General features: G+C 36.8%; 1 protein-coding gene across 1 annotated transcript in view; it reads left to right on the forward strand.

Annotated features, from left to right (window-relative positions):
- The first annotated feature begins 1,816 nt into the window (after positions 1 to 1,816).
- WSCD1 (WSC domain containing 1) overlaps positions 1,817 to 19,543 on the forward strand; it is a 180,417-nt gene continuing 162,690 nt past the window's right edge. The window contains exon 1 of the mRNA XM_075196776.1: positions 1,817 to 2,089. The gene's annotated coding sequence lies outside the window, so the exon portion shown is untranslated. The remainder of the gene's footprint in view (positions 2,090 to 19,543) is intronic.

Genomic DNA, 19,543 nt, shown 5'->3' on the forward strand with positions numbered 1-19,543 from the left:
TCACAGGAACAACAGTTTTATGAGACTGCTGTACCTAGTAAAGATTTTTAATAAATAGACATAATATTTCAAACCTTATCTTTGCGATAAGGATGGAAATGGATCGTGTTACAAATGCAGTTAATAATAAATCTGTCCCTTAAGAGGAGAGAACATGTAGGACTGTAATAGCCCTTAGGGACACCAGCAGAGATAGGATTTCATTTTGGAACTTAATTTCCTGAACAAAGTTTTGGGCGAAGTTCCTCATTAATTTCAAAAAATAAGTCACTTGCTAATCTTTGTGATCTAGCATATTTAGTATATTCTCCTGAAGTTTTATGAAGCTGACGAGTTCCTCGCACACTAGTGCTGATACGCTTTGTGAGGGCACCGTTCATAGAGCATATAAATTTTTATTGAACAACTACTTTGTGCTGCTGACACTGGCTGCTATGTGCAGGCAAATAAGCGCCAGATTCCCAGGGCTAAATATGTGGTCATACAAAGTCCCCATGTGCCATTAACCTCATGCATATTAATCGTCTTACTGAATTCAATTCAAATGTGCACTGGGTACTACACACTTGTGTCTTAAATGACCACCTTCTAAAGCTTATTACATAGTAAAGCTTATACATAGTAAACATCTATGCATTATCACACAGGATTTATGATAAATAAATGTAATAGCTGGTTCATGTATCATTATTATTGTAAAACCACTTCTTTACCAAGGGAATGTTTTTATTTAGGTGGGAGGTGTACATTTTTTGGGATAAAAAAAATAGTAGACCTTAGTCTTTAAACGTTTTAACTATTTAAGGTGTATGTAGCTATGGTCTATAGGGACTGGTCACTTATTTTATACAATCCTCATCTCCTGTTTATCTGGGATGTCTCTATCTTTTTAAGTGGAATAACATATAGCCAATCAGATCTTCATAGTGTTTGTCACCAGTCCACCCATAAGTACATTACCTAGGTCAGAATCCTAATGTGAGCAGGGTAATGTAGGCCAGCAGGATTCAACATAACAACATAGTGGGAGAAGCAGTGTCCCTGAACACAACACAATTTAGTGATGTGAGGCACATGTTCATATATTAAACATGTTTACATATTTACTAACCTAATAAAAACCAACACATTGCCTGTGCACAAAAACTGGATAATGCAATGCCTCAGTGAATCGGGGCCAATGACTTACAGACTTATGGCTACCTAGAAAGAATGTAAGAAGTCAGATTAAGTGTAGATAATAATGTAGAACATCGAATATGTTACCTTATTTACAGCTTATTGTTGAGAAATATCTATCTATCTATCTATCTATCTATCTATCTATCTATCTATCTATCTATCTATATAAAACACATTACACATATTTCTGGATCTGATAGTATTTCCTGAAACACTAAGGGGTCTTAACAGACATCATAATTATAAGATAATGAATAGAAAAATAATTACAAGCTAATTATAGCTAATGACACTTCTGTGCACTTGACTGCATTAATCACTGCATACGCATCTGCTCTATATCTAATATACTTTATAACACTTGATAGAGGGGAAAAATGAAGAAGAAAAAAGCATTTGAACTTAATGCATTAGCGATATGTAAACAAGTGCATTCAATGTATTTCATTATAAAAGTGACCAATTGTGCTGAGATACGCAGAGTGCTCCAGACACACAGTATACAGGTGCAGCGTGGTACCGCAGCTGGAGCACAGCTGTATTGGAGACTGTGTCATCTTCCACTGCATCTTCTGTGCTGTGGTCAGCAGTAGTCGCTAGGACCCCGCAGATGTCTGTGAGTGGATAGCAGCAGCAGTGAAGGGCAGCACTGAGCATGTGCGGATTGGGGCTTCTAGCTTGCTGCTCGGTTAGTTACTGATATAAACAGCTGGAGGTAGTGAAACACACAGAATGAACGCAGGCAGAGAGCACTGTATGGTTACCGAGCAGCTCTCTGCCCACATCCTGAAACTGGAGACAACAGGCTGCTATGGAATACCAAAGGGTTCTGGATTTATCGTCTGATTCCTCATAGCCTATTGGAGTGTTCAGCGCTTACTTTCCCCCCCCTCTTATTTTTTAACAGGTAAGTTTTATGTGGTTACATCTCTGTGCTCTTGTAGATCTGTGGATATTGTCAGACTTTGATGTGTTAACTTATGCATTCGACCGTGGCATGGTGTGATACTGTTTGGAATATTATACTTTACATTACAAGTGACGTAGTGCCACAATATTCCACTTTTATACCCTGTTCTGTAGTGAATAGCCTAGGCAGGAGTTTAATGATGTTTCATTATGTACATTATTGTTCTCTAATGGTGTATATTATTTATGTTACAACCATACTATATTATTAAGTGTGCTCCTAAGTGCACTGGTCTAAGTGAATGTACTCTAAGTGCATGCTTAATTTTGCATCATCTGTTTAAAACTCCCCCTCCCCCACTCCAAAAAATAAATAAATAAGGCACTAAAGTTACATCATCAGAATTTCTCTTTAAAAATAATTGCATAATCTATTACATTAAATCCCAAATACATATTTTCACCTGGAAATGCTGTTTGAAGCTATTAAAACTTTATAACTTAAAATATATTAGTGTCTCAACTCTTAATGACAGCTGGACCAGTGATCTGTTGAACAGTTGCAAAAATACTGAAACAAAGAAGAAAAATCATGATTATACAACACATTCAGAGGGCATAAAATTAATGGGCTTGCTTTGAATAACTTATTTCATTAGTACTATGGTATTGAGCAAGTATACTATGTATATTGTGTTATTGCTGTGGTTTTGTTCAATCAGATCTTGAAGTTCAGTATAACCTGTTTGTTACTGAAGATGCTGTACTTCTTTCTCTTTTCCTGTTAAATCAGCTTATGGCACACTGTAAGTGTATTCATACTCAAAGGCATCACCGTCACAGGGTGGGTAGGGAGATTGTTCCCACTCAGTAGCAGGGTCTGTTAGCTCCTTGTATTTACCATTCCCATCCAGCATTCATTACCTTGATAAGCATTCCCAGGGTTTGAATGTGTGGCTGTTGATTATGCAAAGAACTATATACAGTGCAGGCTGACACTACATAAGTAGAATGCAAATTTTAATTACAGATCCTGAGCGAACCATGAATAGGAAAGAAATTGGTAAATGCAGTTATTTTGTTTCATAGGATAAAATATTTATGCTTATTTTTTTCTATGACCTGTGTTGTGGCTGTTCTGTGTCTTTAAGGGGCTGAAGCAGCAGGGAAGCAGTACAATAAGACAACTGAATGTATTGATTATAACACATTCAGAGTGCTTTTTAACCCCTTATGTGTTTGATAGACCCAAAGGTTATGTAGTCCATGTCCCTATCAGGCCTCTTTAATGCCAAGAATTTTAACTCATTTGTTTCACTTTGCTGTTTATAGTTCCCCTGCATTGTGTGTTTGTACAACATTTCTAGATGTACAGAACATGAGTATGACTATATATTATTATTGAGTGACTAGCCACGTTCTCTTTAATTGACTGGGCATTATTCAGTTATGAACAATATAGCTTTTAAATATAAGTGGTGACTTTGGAAGACCTCCGTGTTGTACTTGCTAAAAGACAAAGGAAAAATCCATAACTTAAGAAATTGTTTTAGAAAAAAAATTGACTTGCTGAGAGGTCATCCATTAAGTCGTTGTTCTAAATCATATTTAATCCCTCCATTACATGTAGGTTTTGATTTACTGGTTCTGGGCAAGACTGTAAATTAACCTTCTTAAACAGTATATGTAAAAAATTATTTGGCAAAATGAATTACAACACAAGAAATATATTACCAATATAAAATGAGCTCAATGTGCCAGTTTTAAATTGCCTTACAGAATACTGGAGAACGGGAAATGATGATAATAATATGCATTAATTTGCTTTTCGCCTTGAGAACAACAACAAATGGTATTGCAATGAGAAAAACACTATATACAGCAATCCGGGAATCTGTTTCTCCCTATTCAAACTTGTTCCTTTGAAGTGAGCATAATGTATATTGTTTACCAATATAATAGATTTTGATCCTTAAATGACATGCAAAGACTCTTTGAAATGTTACTACATAAATATATTGCTTAGTATTTTGCTATGCTACACATTTTATATATAATTTATGCTTTTGAAACTTTAAAAGATGGTCGTATAATCAGAGTATTCCATTCTCCTAGGCCTCCTGTTTGGCACACATATATATTTAAGATGACATCAGGACAAAAATGGTTCATCTTATCTATAGTCTTATTTCATTGAATTGTTACAGAGCCTAAATCTATCCAATGTTTTTTTTTATTTAATCCATTCAGTAGTCTCCAGTTCACCTACACGGTGGCGCTTTTGTGTATCCTTCACCTGTTCTTTCTAAAGTACTTTTTTGTATAAAGTGACAGTCATTCCCTCTCAAACGTCACTTGTCCTCAAGTTTAAGCAATCCTCTTCTGAGAAGTGCTTTCCTACTGGTCCATTAATTTCCTTGCTACGTTTGTTTCTGTAAAATCATTCTCCCTTCTAATCTATACATAATATACTTTCCTTGTGAACAGATCAATCAAATGATGAATGCAACAATCCCAATCAAATGGTAGTTGCTAGCCCATACGCTACTGAAAATGTTGATGCGTGCTGTCCTTTACTGTAGTCAGTGTACAGTACTGTTTAGGGCAAGCACAGTAGTGTTGCAATATCTAGAACAACTCAGGTGGGCTTCTCATGCAGTTCCAATCTTATTTTCTTTTTAGCATATCCAATTGAACATTAAACCAAACACCAATTAAAAACTGTTGTTTGTTCGAAATTCATGCCATGTATTCAACCAACTTGAGATGAAGTCATTGACCTCAATGTTTCTTTTTTTACACTTCTATATTTAAAATAAAAAAAATAAGCTTTAATATAATTGGATCATGTAAATTAAAGTAGCCCTTGCTAATACAATATGAACTTGCATTTAAAAAGCTTTTTGTACTGATTGCTTATAATGTATTTGCTAAATTTCCTCAAAATCATAATGTGATTTGTAATGAATTACCCACAGTGCTGCCAGTAACAGAGAGTGAATTTATTAAAAAATGATTGGTTTGCTTGGCCAATTGCTTAGTTTTTTTGTGATGCATTAAAATTGTAACTAATTGTTTGACTGGGCAGTCAAGTATCTGTTGATGCTCAAATGACCAATCAACACTCTGAAGATGGGTATGTATTCAAACCATTGGAGAACTACATGTTTAATTTGTGTGTAAGGGTCCTAATTTGTTGCTTGAATAGAAGTGCAGCCAATTTGTTAAAATGCTAACAGAATTATGATCAGTAGATAGGTCCCACGTGAAAGTTCCCATTAATTTGACTTGTAAATCTCCTGATTTGGTTGGCAATTTGCACAAATATATATTAATTTAATGAATCCATTCATGCAACTATGCTGACAGTATCTTATGATACAGTACTTTTATGTATAAGATCGGGTAAAACACATCTTTAAAATGCAGTATGTGCTTGAATAGTGTATAAATATAAGTACAAGAAATTGAAAGGAAATGAAAAATAAAAATGTATTTTAAATTAGTTTGGTGGTTCTATTATCTCAGAATAATCAGAATATCATTTCATAATTGGCCTTCCTCTTGGCTTCGGCCTGCTACGTCAGATTTAATGGTAATTCCACTTCTTTGATGTATCCACACTGGTTAAATATTATCTTGTAATAGTTCCCTGCCCAGCAGTTACAGTATTAGACACTAACTTGTAACTTGAATTTTTGTGAAATATTTAGTCATAGAAAATATTCTGTTGTCTTAGAAACAACTTTGTTCTCACTGTTCATCATCATCATCATCATCATCATCTATTTATTTATATAACGCCACTAATTCCGCAGCGCTGTACAGAGAACTCATTCACATCAGTCCCTGCCCTATTGGAGCTTATAATCTAAATCTCGTAACATACACAGACTGAGAGAGACTAAGGGCAATTTAATAGCAGCCAATTAGCCTACTAGTATGTTTTTGGAGTGTGGGAGGAAACCGGAGCACCAGGAGGAAACCCACGCAAACACGGGGAGAACATACAAACTCCACACAGATAAGGCCATGGTCTTAAATCGAACTCATGACCTCAGTGCTTTAATGATGCCTACATTTACCATTACTCCTAATTTGAGACTGGATAAAGACACTAATAGATGGATGTATAAACATTTTATTCCTCATCATGGAATGCATACATGTCTCTCACATTAAAGGCAGCATGGTGGCACAGTGGTTAGCACTTCTGCCTTACAGTACAGGGATCATGAGTTCAATTCCCGAAAAGGGCCTTATCTGTGTGGAGTTTGTATGTTCCCCCTATGTTCGCGTGGGTTTTCTTCAGGTGCTACGGTTTCCTCCCACACTCCAAAAATATACCAGTAGGTAAGTTGGCTGCTGAGAAAATGAACCCTAGTATATGTGTGTGTATGTGTTAGGAAATTAAGTCTGTAAGCTTTAATGGGGCAGGGACTAATGGGAATGACAAATATTTTCTGTTCAGCGCTGCAGGGAATTGGTGGCGCTATATATATAGATGATGATTACCTGTTGATATACCAATAATTATTTTTCATCTCTTGTATATGGGAGAAATGGCATGTTGTTCTCAGGAAGTTAAATCCCTCAGACAGATACAAAACTATTAGTGTATCAGATCTGCTGTAGTGTATTTAATAAGTTAATCTTTTAGTACGAGAGATTATGATGATTTTGTTAAAGAGCAATATTAATTTTTGTACCATTTAAATGGTCCATTAAATTCAATTAAGTTGTAAAGGAAAACAACAGGCTGAAAGTACAAGTTTATTTGTTACTGGGGATTTCCAAATGCAGATAACTTTAATTCATTATCATGTACTTCTTCTGCTGCAATTTCTGAAAAATAAAATATTTAATATTTCTGCCTTCCTTCTACAATTTTTAGCCATGTCTTTAACTTATCAGGAAAAGCTGTTCATTTTTGCTGGTCATGAAACGTCTCTGAATAAAACCGTACCCAATGCAGGAACAACTGCAGAGTTCTCCTATCTAGATGCAGTGGCAACAAACAAGCCTAATTTATTCAATACATACATGACTGAAAATCACAGAAGGATAAATCTTTATAATTAGCAAACATTTCAAGAGGGTATGTACACGCTAATGAATTAAAGCTATCTGAGGGTGGAAAACTATGCAGAAACAGTTTTTGCCTATGGAACGCCTTATTCCAACAAATGTAACCCAGAATTGGGATCAACATAAGTATAGAGATGCTCATGTGCTGCCACCTGAATCTGATGCTTCTATAGGTTTAACAGTCTGGAAACATAATTGGGAAGTTGTGCACAGCCATAGTGACAATAATCTACTGTGGTAGGTTTTATTAATACTTTTTTACCTTGTGGACCCTCAGACTTCTTATTCACATTGTTGACGGCAGAGAAGGACTGCAAAATTAAATATTTCTCATGTATTTATATCAACAGACTAGTATGGGAAAGAATGCATGGATAGCCAATCATGATGAGCCGTCAGCCATGTTGTTGAACTTCATTCGACAGTAAAATCAGTTTGGTCAGCGATCCTAACAATCACATTTATCAACCGACTTTAAATATTAATGTGGTGTGTAAGTGTAGTCATTTCCATTTGCATTCCAAGCATACAGGATCATCCCAATCTGGTTTTATTTTTGCAGTCCATCCACACATGATGCAAAAATGTTCATAAACCTCATCTGAGTGCAATGACATGTGGAGCCACCATAAATCAAGAATCAGAATTAAAAGGCAGATAAGAACCACACAACCCATTCATTTTCTCTATTCATCATCATTATCATCATCATCATCATCATCATCATCATTTATTTATTTATATAGCGCCACAGATTCCACAGCGCTGTACAGAGAAGTCATTCTCATCAGTCCCTGCCACATTGGGGCTTGCAGTCTAAATTCCCTAACATACATACACACACAGAGAGAGAGAGACACTAGGGTCAATTTTGATAGTAGCCAATTAACCTACTAGTATGTTTTTACTATTGTGTTCCTAAAGACCTCAGACCTTATTAGATCCTTAGATTTCTTACAGATTTAGGATAGTGTTTTATCTATCCCAAGAATATTTAAATTGCTAACCATAGTAGCCCTTTACCATCTCTGTTGGAAAGGTACTAGACGTTCGGCAAAGTAACTCTTTCTCAGATTTCCGCTCAATCTTCAAATGCTTATCTTCCTTTGTAGAATGTTTTCCTCCTGTACCTTGTTGAAACTCTAGACACATATGAAGGCTTCTATCATAAACACCCACACATACACACCCTTCTCTGCTCCAAGCAAAACCATTTTTCTGTTGTTCAGTCTAGATCTTAATGACACATATTTGTTCTATGTGACATCTGATCTGACTGCAGTCACATAATTGCAAAAAAGACAATAGAATTCTATGATAATTGGATGGTTCCAAATAATTTATGTTTTACCACAATGCAGAAATCCATCCTGGGGGATCACACATTCACCCAAAAAACCTTTTTTATGCTGAAAAGTACTAGATCTATAGCAGAAATCACTTACCTCTTATTTTTAATGATAGTGTAACGGTATAATGCAGAGAGACAACTGGAAAGGCAGTAAACTAAACATGGTTGTTAGAGATTTAATAGGTTTTCAGTATTTGATTAGATGGTATTTGTAAACACATACTGTTACCATTTTTATGTTTTCTAGTTGCTTTCTCATTTGATTACTCTCCAGTATCGGCTCTATTGTTCTTGTGAATAATAACAAACTGCTGTCAGTGGGAAAACATCACTATTGAAATCATATGTGTTTGTTCATGTTCCCTGCTAAACACTTGAATATATCTCCTAAATAAGAAATTTGTTAAACTGGGTGAGTACTTTCATGAAAGCTCATCGTGTAACAAAACAGTGATGAGACAATCTGCTTACAAAAGTGTTGTTAGAGGGACATTAAAGTGAAAAAAACACGCCTTTTGAAAATATGTTTTGTGAGTCCTTCTTAGAGTGTGTGTGTGTGTATGTATATGTGTATATATATATATATTTCATATATATATTTTATATATATATATATTTTATATATATTTTATATATATATATATATATATATATATATATATGTATATATATGTATATATTTTATACATATGTGTGTATATATATATATATATATATATATATATATATATATATATATATATATATATAATGCATGAGATGTGCGCTGACCTTTGTGTTTTGGTTTGAAAACCGGTGTCAATTCTAACCCAACTTCGTGTTTCGGATTTGCTACTTGTTTTGATGAACAGACGCGAAATGTTTTGGTTTTGAATCTGGAGTTAATTGAAAATTGTGAAAAAAAAGGTAAAATAATGTCATATTGAACTGTTTTTGCTTCTATATTACTATTTATAGCAGTAACATTCATTTCCAGTCTGTTTCCTATCATTCCTTCTATTTCCTTCACAACGGTCCCAGTTTTCACCAATGTTGGCCACAGTCTGCAGCGAGCTGTCTTAATGAAGGATTTTGAAACTTTGCCATCATTGCATTTGCTTTCTTTGATTCAGTTCAAAAAATAATAAACTACATAGTGTTTATATCTTTCTTTCATTGCACCAAACCTCCTTCGCATGTTCAGACTTACTATTACTGTAATTGAATGAGTAAATAAACCACAGGGACACCAATGTAAATCTGGCAAAAGGTCCCAGTTTTAATTTCAACAAAAATGGTGGCAGAGAGAGCAATGCGAGTCAGCTAATAACTTAGCAAAAACAAATAGTGGAGGGTCTGATTGATATCATCATCATCATCATCATCAACATTTATTTATATAGCGCCAGCAAATTCCGTAGCGCTTTACAATTGGGAACAAACATTAATAAAACAATACAGGGTAATACACACAGAGAGGTAAGAGGGCCCTGCTCACAAGCTTGCAATCTATGGGACAATGGGAGTTTAAAATGCAAGGGAACGTGCTACATCATATTGCACATCGGACCAGCTAGAATGCAAAGGTAAAAAGTATTGAGTGGGCTGTGTGATCATTTACACAGCAATGTTGGTCAGAGGGTTGTTGTCTTGTGTTAGCTGTGTAGAAGGTGGTAATAGGGTAGCCTAGGGAGATTAAGATGCTGGTTGAGGAATATCATAAACTTGTCTGAAGAGGTGGGTTTTCAGAGAACGCTTGATGGTTTGAAGACTAGAGGAAAGTCTTACTGCGCGAAGAAGGGAATTCCACAAAGTGGGTGCAGCCCAAAAAAGTCTTGTAACCAGGAATGGAAGGATGTGATGAGAATGGAAGGGAGATGCAGATCTTGTGCAGAGCGGAGGTGTCAAGTTGGTAGATATTTTGAGATAAGTGAAGAAATGTATCTCGGTACAATTTTGTTGACGGCCTTGTATGTTAGTAGAAGGATTTTATATTGGATTCGTTGAAAAACAGGCAACCAATGTAGAGACTGACAGAGTGGCTCAGCAGAGGAAGATCGGTTTTGCAAAGAAAATCAATCTAGCGGCTGCGTGCAAAATAGATTGTAGGTGTTCAAGTCTGACTTTGGGAAGACCAGTAAGGAGGGAATTGCAAATGCGGGAGATGATGAGTGCATGAATTAAGGTTTTTGCAGTGTCTTATGTGAGATATGTGTATATTCTGGAAATGTTCTTTAGATGTATGTAACATGATTTAGATATAGAGTCCAGGTGGGGAATAAACAATAGTTATGAGACAAGGATTACACCTAGGCAGTGAGCTTGCGGGGTGGGATTTATGGTCATGTTATCAATAGAAATAAAAATGTCAGGTAGGAAACTTCTGTTTTTGGGTGGAAATATTATTATTTCAGTTTTTTAAAGATTGAGTTTGACTTGGAGAGAAGACATCCAAGATGAAATGGCAGAAAGATAGTCAGTAACGCAAGACAACACAGATGGTGAAAGATCAGGAGAGGATAGATAGATTTGCGTATCATCCGCATAGAGATTATACTGAAATCCAGTATCTTATTCTTTTTCCAATAGAAGTGGTGTAGATAGAGAATAGCAGAGAACCTAGGACTCAGCCTTGTGGTACTCCACCTGATAAAGGAAGCGGAGCAGAGGTGGATCCAGAGATATTAAAACTGAAAGAGCGACTAGATAGGATGAGAACTAGGATAGGACAGTGCCTTCAAGACCTAGGGATTGTAGCATTTGTATGAGGAGAGAGTGGTCCACAGTGTCAAATGCAGCAGAGAGATCCAGGAGAATTAGAAAAGAGATTAATGGCCTTTTCAGTTTTTGCTGTGATCAAATTATTGACAACCTTGATCAGCGCAGTCTCTGTGAACTGTTGAGAGCGAAAGCCTGACTGAAGAGAATCCAGTAGGTTGTTTGCTGTAAGAAAGTGTGTGAGGCAAGTGTAGGCAATTCTCTCTTTTAGGGCATGGGAACTGAGAGATGGGGCGGTAATTTGAGAGAGAGTTTGGGTCAGAAATTCGTTTTTTTCTAAATAGGAGTAATCACTGCATACTTGAATAGTGATGGAAAAATGCCAGTAGAGAAAGAGACCGGAACCTACCAAATTGTGAGGGTATGGGATCAAGAGGACACGAGGTAGAGTAGGAAGATGAGAGGAGAGTAGAAACTTCCTCTTCATTTCTGGGATCAAATGAAGAGAGAGTGCTACAAAGAAATTGAGCTGATTGCTTGTTGAGGGAGATGATACCATTTCAAGTCTCATCTTATTTATTTTGTCATTGAAATAGGAAGCAAGATCCTGGGCACTGATGGTAGTCAGAGGGTTTGGGGCGGGAGGATTGAGAAGAGATTTAAATGTGTTAAAAAGGCGTTTGGGGTTAGAAGCCTGAGCATAGATAAGAGATTGGAAGTATGTTTGTTTTGCGGTGTCCAGAGCATATCTATAGGAGTGGTAGATACCAGTATATGTGATGAAATCATTAGAGGTACAAGATTTATGCCAGTGATGGTCTGCTTTGCGAGAAAGTTTTTGTAGAGTTTGTGTTACTTTAGTGTGCCACGGTTGGCAGCGTAGTCTACGTGGAGTATGTAGAGTCGCTGAAGCCACTTGATCAAGGGCAGTTGCTAGGGTTTGGTGAAAAAGGGGTACTGCCCTATCAGAGGAGGAGAATGTAGAATTTAGGGAGAGAAGTTGTTGAAGAGAGATGGAAAACTGCTGAAGATCAATAGAGTTGATATTTCTGTGGTTGTGAGGAGGCTTGGGAGAGTTTGACACTGGGGAGGGTAAAGAACTGGGTGTGAGCGAGTAGCTAATAAGATGATGATCCAAGAGGGGGAAAGGAGTGTTAAGGAAATCAGAAATTGAGCATAGTCTAGATAAAACAAGATCAAGACAAGTGTCCATCCTGATGAGTAGCGGATTCAATCCACTGGGAGAGGTCAATTGAGGATGTTAGAGTATTTTGGAATTCCAGTACTTATTTATTGGTTGCTGCTTCTTAACATGTAGATATATTATAATCTCAATAAGTATTTTGAGGATTATACTTTTATTGTATTATACACATTTTGTAGGTAGATGGCATGATCATCTGCTTGTGAAGCAATATGCCAATCATGATATTAAATTAGATAAAATTTCACCAATCTTATTAAACTAGAGTGTCAGCTTTTGTGCCAAAACATTTTCACTTCAAGCATTCTCTTCCTGAAATCCAGAGTAAGCATCATTTGGTAAAATTGTATTTACACCACCTCGTGTATCAGTTTCTTGTAACAACAGTAAACTACATACATGTTTATGCAAGTTATTGCTTCTGAGATCTCTCTGGCTAGAGATGAGCAACATTCTTCTTGTGTTTCTGTTGTTACCCAACTGCACCAAACCACAGAACAAATTGAGTTTCAGCTCTGTTTATAGACCATAAATTCTGCAAATTCTGACGTTACAAAAATAGAGGGAGATTTAATACGGTTTCTCCAGAACATCCAATGAGACCCTCTGCGCCGATGTTATTGGTGGAACCTGCGCTCATTTTTTCTCGCACCCCATAGAGGTGGGTGAAAAAATAAGCGAAAATTCCTATTCTAATTGCTGGCAATTAAATGACTGCTTGCCACATCTCCCCTATAATCTGGAACAGAATTGTGCAGATTAGTGAAACAAGAGCGAACATCGAAGATTGTATCACCTGAATTTTGTATCTTTGCAGAACTGGATTAGCGCAAAATAGCTGATCTCTAGCACTGGCAAGTCAGGAAGAGAAGTCAGCCAAATTATAACAATCATCATGCTACTTTTACATATTTACCAGGACAATTACTATGATTATTTGCAGCAACACACACTAAATATAGAGTATAACCTGATTGTTTAATTTCCAGAATCTATTATAGTGTAGTCACCGTTCTTCCCATTGCTCAAGAGCAGATTCATCAGCATTATAGCTTAGGCTTTATTTTCCTAACTGTACCCAATAAGAGAATTTAAAACTATATCTTTCTTTAAAGTAGATACTCCATTTTTTCTTCAGTGGAATTAGTTGTGTAATAAATGTATACTGTATGGTAATGGTATATTCATATTTTAAGTAACTTGCTACACTGCTTCCAACATATTTTATATGCAGGATTCTGGGTATAATGAGAAATACAGGATAAATGAACCTAACTACTTCGCTTTACATTCTCGTCGCAAAAAAGCTTCTCCTTCTGTTACTCTATTGTTTTTCATGCTGTTAGAATGCACAGATGTGGTTATGCCTGGCACATCTACCAAAGGACAAACCAATTGTAATTGATTTGCCTTTTAAAATGCCCAAACAAATTACGTGAATTAAATTAAGACCTTCATGGAGAAACAATTGCTTAGAAAATCTACTTTGAGCTGGAATTGAGTTATTTTGCAGGGATTTCACATTAAGTCTAGCCACGTCTTTGTTTAACCAGTTATCTGTCAGGTTCTAGAGGACCAAATAAAGGTGGCAGCAGGTGTACTGCAGGCTGTTGGAAGTGAGGCGATTTGAGCATTGTTATGTTTGAGTCTGAAGGACAAATAGTAATGACTTAAACAATTATATCTTCAATCGCAATTTGATTTGCTATGATGTTCGACCAAACAAAGGTAATTTAAATAATGCACTTGCAACATTTATGTTTTTCACCAGTAAATGTAGGTTTGTCAAAATATGTAAATATAGAAACATTATATTTAGTAAAGATATGGAATCAGCTTAATTGAACAAAACCAAGATTTACATATCCGAGTCAAGCTTGGACTGACTCTAAATTGCCTGTGTTCTTTGAAAGTGAAGCAAAACATTATTTTTACATGATCAAATCTCATCTCTCGTGAGATGTGATTGCCACAAACCCAGACTATTGACTTCTGAAAGTTTTGACCTTTTCGTTTCTCTGGGCATAATGTTAAATAATAAGCACAACTACATTTCCCAGAAGCCTGTGCAGAGGTTATATGGTATTATTGGGTCAATCAGTGAGCAGTAAATGCTGGACTCTTCAGAAACAGAGAGAACTTGTCTCAGGTGGTTAGAGATATCTAGGTAACCTGCCCTGCAGCAGAGACCTGCAGGAGGACTAGCATTTCATGTCTGTTGGAGCAAGACAGATATGTGTGTATTTAACTTTCCATGGACAGGTGTGGTGTGCACCTGCTTCTGGTGCCCGCTATATTTTATTTGCTAGGAGGTTGCTAAGGGGCAGCCTAGCGCTATACACGCCCACTGTGATGTAGATATAGCCCACCATGACATGAAATCACCCCCATTGTGCTCCCTGGCACTATTCCGGGATCTTAAATGTTGGGGGGGTATGATATATTGTGATGCTGATGATGATGATGATGATGATGAACTGTGCATATATAATGCTAATTATTGTTATATTTGTGATGCAACTTGATATCATATAACTATGCTTATTGTGTAATACTGATTATTGGGACACTTCTGTTGATGAGAAAAACTAGGACAAGATCATACATAGAGTTACAAATGTATGCAACTGCTTCCATCAACAAAGCAGAGTGTAATGTGAGAAATTGTGGTAGCATAAACAGGAAATCTGTCAAACAATAGAAAATGAAATTATGTGCTCTATATACTAAACAAACTCAAGACAACATTGCATGATTTTATGTGGGTTTTTATTTTGGCACTTTTCATCAAATTTATACTTTTTGTGAAATCCAAAACCAAAAGCTAAACGAAAGTCAATACCAACACTAAAATCACAAGGATGGTTTTGGAAAGAAAAACAGAGGTTTCATGCTCATCTCTAATATTTAGTTCACCTAGTTTGCTTTTGCTTTGGATTTAGCAAATTATTGTGATGTAACTTTAGGCTTCCCTGTGATATAGTGACACAAAACACAAAAGACTTAAACAACAAAGTTGCTCAGCTGCATGTGGTCTTCAGCAGATGGGCTTATCTGCCCTGCTGGAATAATTTGACAGATCAGAATTTGATCATCTAGGAACGTTTTGAAGTACACGCACTTGTCTTCCAATTTGGTGCAAAATCAGAACTGCTGATTTGCGCCACATAGGTTTATTAATGAGTGCAAATTGATAAGGATTAGCAAATGCCTCCTCCTATAAAATTGAGACAAGAAGTATGCTTTCCAGAAAACTTTTTATGTGCTATATAGGCTAAATGAGACCTCATACTTATGGGCAGTTAACTTCTGTATGCTTTTTTTTCCTCCCAACTGTTCATAACATAGTGAGTGGTACTAAATGCTAAATGAAGCTTGTATTAGGAATCATTTATCCCTTTGTGAATTGAAAGTGGCATACCCACTGTCATTACAGAATATATATACCGTATATACTCGAGTATAAGTCGACCCGAATATAAGCCGAGGCACCTAATTTTACCACCAAAAACTGGAAAAACTTATTGACTCGAGTATAAGCCTAGGCTGGGAAATGCAGCAGCTACGGGTAAATGCACAGCCTAAGGTCAGCATCTGTAATCCAGGTGACAGAAGTAACAAAGGCCAGGAGACACTTACAGAATGATTTACTGCCACCCAATGAGGTTATCTTCTGTCAGTAAGAAAGCTTCTGTCTAGCTAGAAAGAGATGCAGGTGCAGTTACTTCCTGTTATTTGTTATTCAACAACAGCAGAGAGGCACAAATGGCAAACCTCTGAAATAAATCCTTTTCCCTACTACGGCCTACATACTGCATGAAAGTTGATATTTTTTTATTTAACAGTTTTTATGAGAGAGAGAGAGATTACATTTTTTAGTGAAGGTGAAATCTTTCAGTGTAAATCCTACACTATTACTTGTAGAGATACTTTCACCATGGTGGCCACTGGATAGGAGTGTGCTATCTTAGCATGCAATAGCTGTATGCAAAAGTCTGGCTGAATTGCTACCGCATTATAGCAAAGCTAAGCGTCAAATGTTTAAAAGTTCACTGCTTCTCCGTCCAGATAAACACTGTAGACCGGCTGCTGTTGAAAAGACTCACACATCCAATACCATTAACAATGGGAAAAAGGGATATTAGTTATTTATTTTTTTTGCACAGTAAACCACGTCTTTGTACTCTAGCAGCTAGACGGGGATAAAAGACAATACTCCAGTTTTCCATCTCTGACAATGTTTATTAAAGGAATCTCGCTACCGCCAACGATGCTGAGCCCCAGCTCGATGTAGGGGTTGGAGCGGTGAATTTCAATCGTAGCATTTGTTCAGTGAGAGAGATATTTCACCCTTGTACTTAACCCCGCAGTGGAACGCATGTGCGTTCCACAGACAAGAAGTTCGGCATTTGCGGAACTTCCTGTCTGTGGAAAGCACATGCGTTCCACTGCGGAAGTTAAGAGCTGAGGGACCGCCGACCAGGTAAGTTCACCCGTGTATAAGCCGAGGGGGGCTTTTTCAGCATAAAAAAATGTGCTGAAAAACTCGGCTTATACACGAGTATATACGGTATATATAATATATATATATATTAATATTACATAGAAATCACCGACCCTGATGCAATCTGATTAGTTTTAAAACCATGTCAAAGGTTAATTCCACCTAAAACTAAAAATTTCATTTTTTGATGGAGTTTGATCAATTAAATTTTAATCTAAAATATTATTTATTAGCATCCAGCTTTCCACCAGATCCAGTGGAGGCCCCAATGTCTGCCATAGTCTGGAGATGCATTCTCGCTCTTGCCGAGGCACTGGGGTCATGGGTATGATTCTAACCATGGTCTTATCTGTGTGGAGTTTGTATGTTCTCCCATGTTTGTGTGAGTTTCCTCCGGGTGCTCTGGTTTCCATCAATACTCCAAAGGCCTATTCATAGGTTAATTGGCTTCTGACTAAATTATTGTGTGTGTGTGTGAATATTAGGGATTATAGATTTTAAACTCCACTGGGGCATGGACTGATGTGAATAATTAAATATTCTCTGAAAGCGCTTTGTAATATCTAGGCGCTATATAAATAATTGTTGATAAATAAATAAACTGTGGCAGACAGATTTGCCAGATTGGGCAGCATGTCACACTGCAGGTAAGCAATATTCCAAATTATTCTTTAACTTGTTGAGCTACATCCAATATTGAATTTTCAGTTTTGGGAGGATTTGAAAATTGTAATCAAATGGGATGATCAGTCCCCTGCATATTATTATACCAGCAGTGTTGTATTAGTTTATATGAGCAGTGTCTACCACATATTCATACCAGCAGGGCAACATAAGTGTTTACAAGTACAATGTCTATGAAAACCAGTACACAAGCTGGAGGTGCCCAAGTGAATATATATCAGTGAGAGCTGCCATTTAAATATTTACTAGCCAGATAGTCCAACCTGGTTATATACCAGCCAGAGTTGTCTGCATGATTAAATAATTGTCTTAGGTGTCCACTTGTTTTAATCTATTGTAATTCAGGTATAGCTGTAAACATAAGTAAACACCATTCCGAGATACCTACATGATTTTAGGCAAAGCAGAGGTGCCCACAATATTATGTGCTAGTCAGATGTACCTGCATTATTATATACCAGTTAGAGGTACACACATATTTCTGTATCATCCTTAGGTGCCCATTATACATTCCTCAGGTATCAGTTTTACTACATACCAACCAGAGGTGAATGCACAATTAAATATAAGTTAGAGATGCATCACTGGTATTTCCTATTGGTATGACATCATTGCGCTGACATTCAACCACTGCTCTACAGAAAAAATATGTAGTCTCTAACTCTGGTACCTACAGGCTCAGAGATACCCTCTTTTGTGTGCTCACCAGATAAAAGCACCCTACACTACAGAAATGAATTAAGAATTCCAGGTATAGGGGAAGATCTCAGACACCATCCTGGCTTCAATGAACTTCAATGAATTTGAAAGATGGGCATCCCCTCTTTCAAATGGTGTGACCCATTAGTAGTTATTGTTCAGTGATCACTTGTGATCACACCTAAACTACAGAAAACACTAAGCAACCCAGGGATGGGGAAGGGGTTTTGTAATACCCAGTTCTCACCCATCCTGGCTCTTAGAAACCAAAGAGGATAGTCTCCTCTTTCAAATGATGCACCCCATTAGTAGTTATTGCATACTTGTCCACTCTCCTGGAATGTCCGATAGATTCCCAAAGTCTGGGTAGGTCTCCCAGAAGAAAGAAGACCGTTCACCCACATCCTGCGGGATGGGGGCCTCGATGACACAATTTGCAAGTACAACTTATTGTCTAGTGAACACCAGACAATAACACACTGCACAACAGAAAGTTTTAAGAAGTTCAGAGATGGGGGTTATAATGCCAAGATCATATGATGCAGTAGGTTGTCTATTTGGGCTACCCATATTATCCCTGCACAAATTATGCATTTCATTTAAGACAGTGCAAACAAGCAAAAAAATCAAATGTAGGTTTTGTTATGAAAAGCTATGTGTAGAATGCTGATTTTTGCTGTTTTGGAAAGGTGAATAAATGTCATAGCAAGAACCACGATGTATTTCTTGGTGGTGATTGCAAAAAAATCCACACATTTGTTTTCAGTTAACTCTCTTGCAGTTTCAATGAAAAAAACAAAACACGTTGTTGACCATTATGGGTAGATTTCCCATGCAGTATGCAAACTAATGGTATTGTCTGCAAATTCAATGTCTTCTGAAAAAAAGCATGGTATAATATTAGGGATGTGCACCGGCGACTTTTGAGGTCTCGTGTTTTGTGTTTTGGATCCGGATTTTCGTTATTTTTGAGGTTCGGATTTGTCTCGCAAAACACTTGACGAAAGGTCTCGGTTCGGATTTAAGGTATTGGATTCGGATTTTTTTTGAAAAAAACATAAAAAGTTTAAAAATCAAGTTTTTGGGCTTATTTTCACTCCTAGGCTATTATTAACCTCAATAACATTCAATAACAAGCATTTCCACTAATTTACAGTGTATTCTGAACACCTCACAATATAGTTATTAGTCCAAAACGTTGCAACAAGGTATCTTTCTGGACTGC

This window comes from Mixophyes fleayi, chromosome 2 (genome assembly GCF_038048845.1).
Source record: "Mixophyes fleayi isolate aMixFle1 chromosome 2, aMixFle1.hap1, whole genome shotgun sequence".
In the NCBI taxonomy this organism is placed as follows: Eukaryota; Metazoa; Chordata; class Amphibia; order Anura; family Limnodynastidae; genus Mixophyes; species Mixophyes fleayi.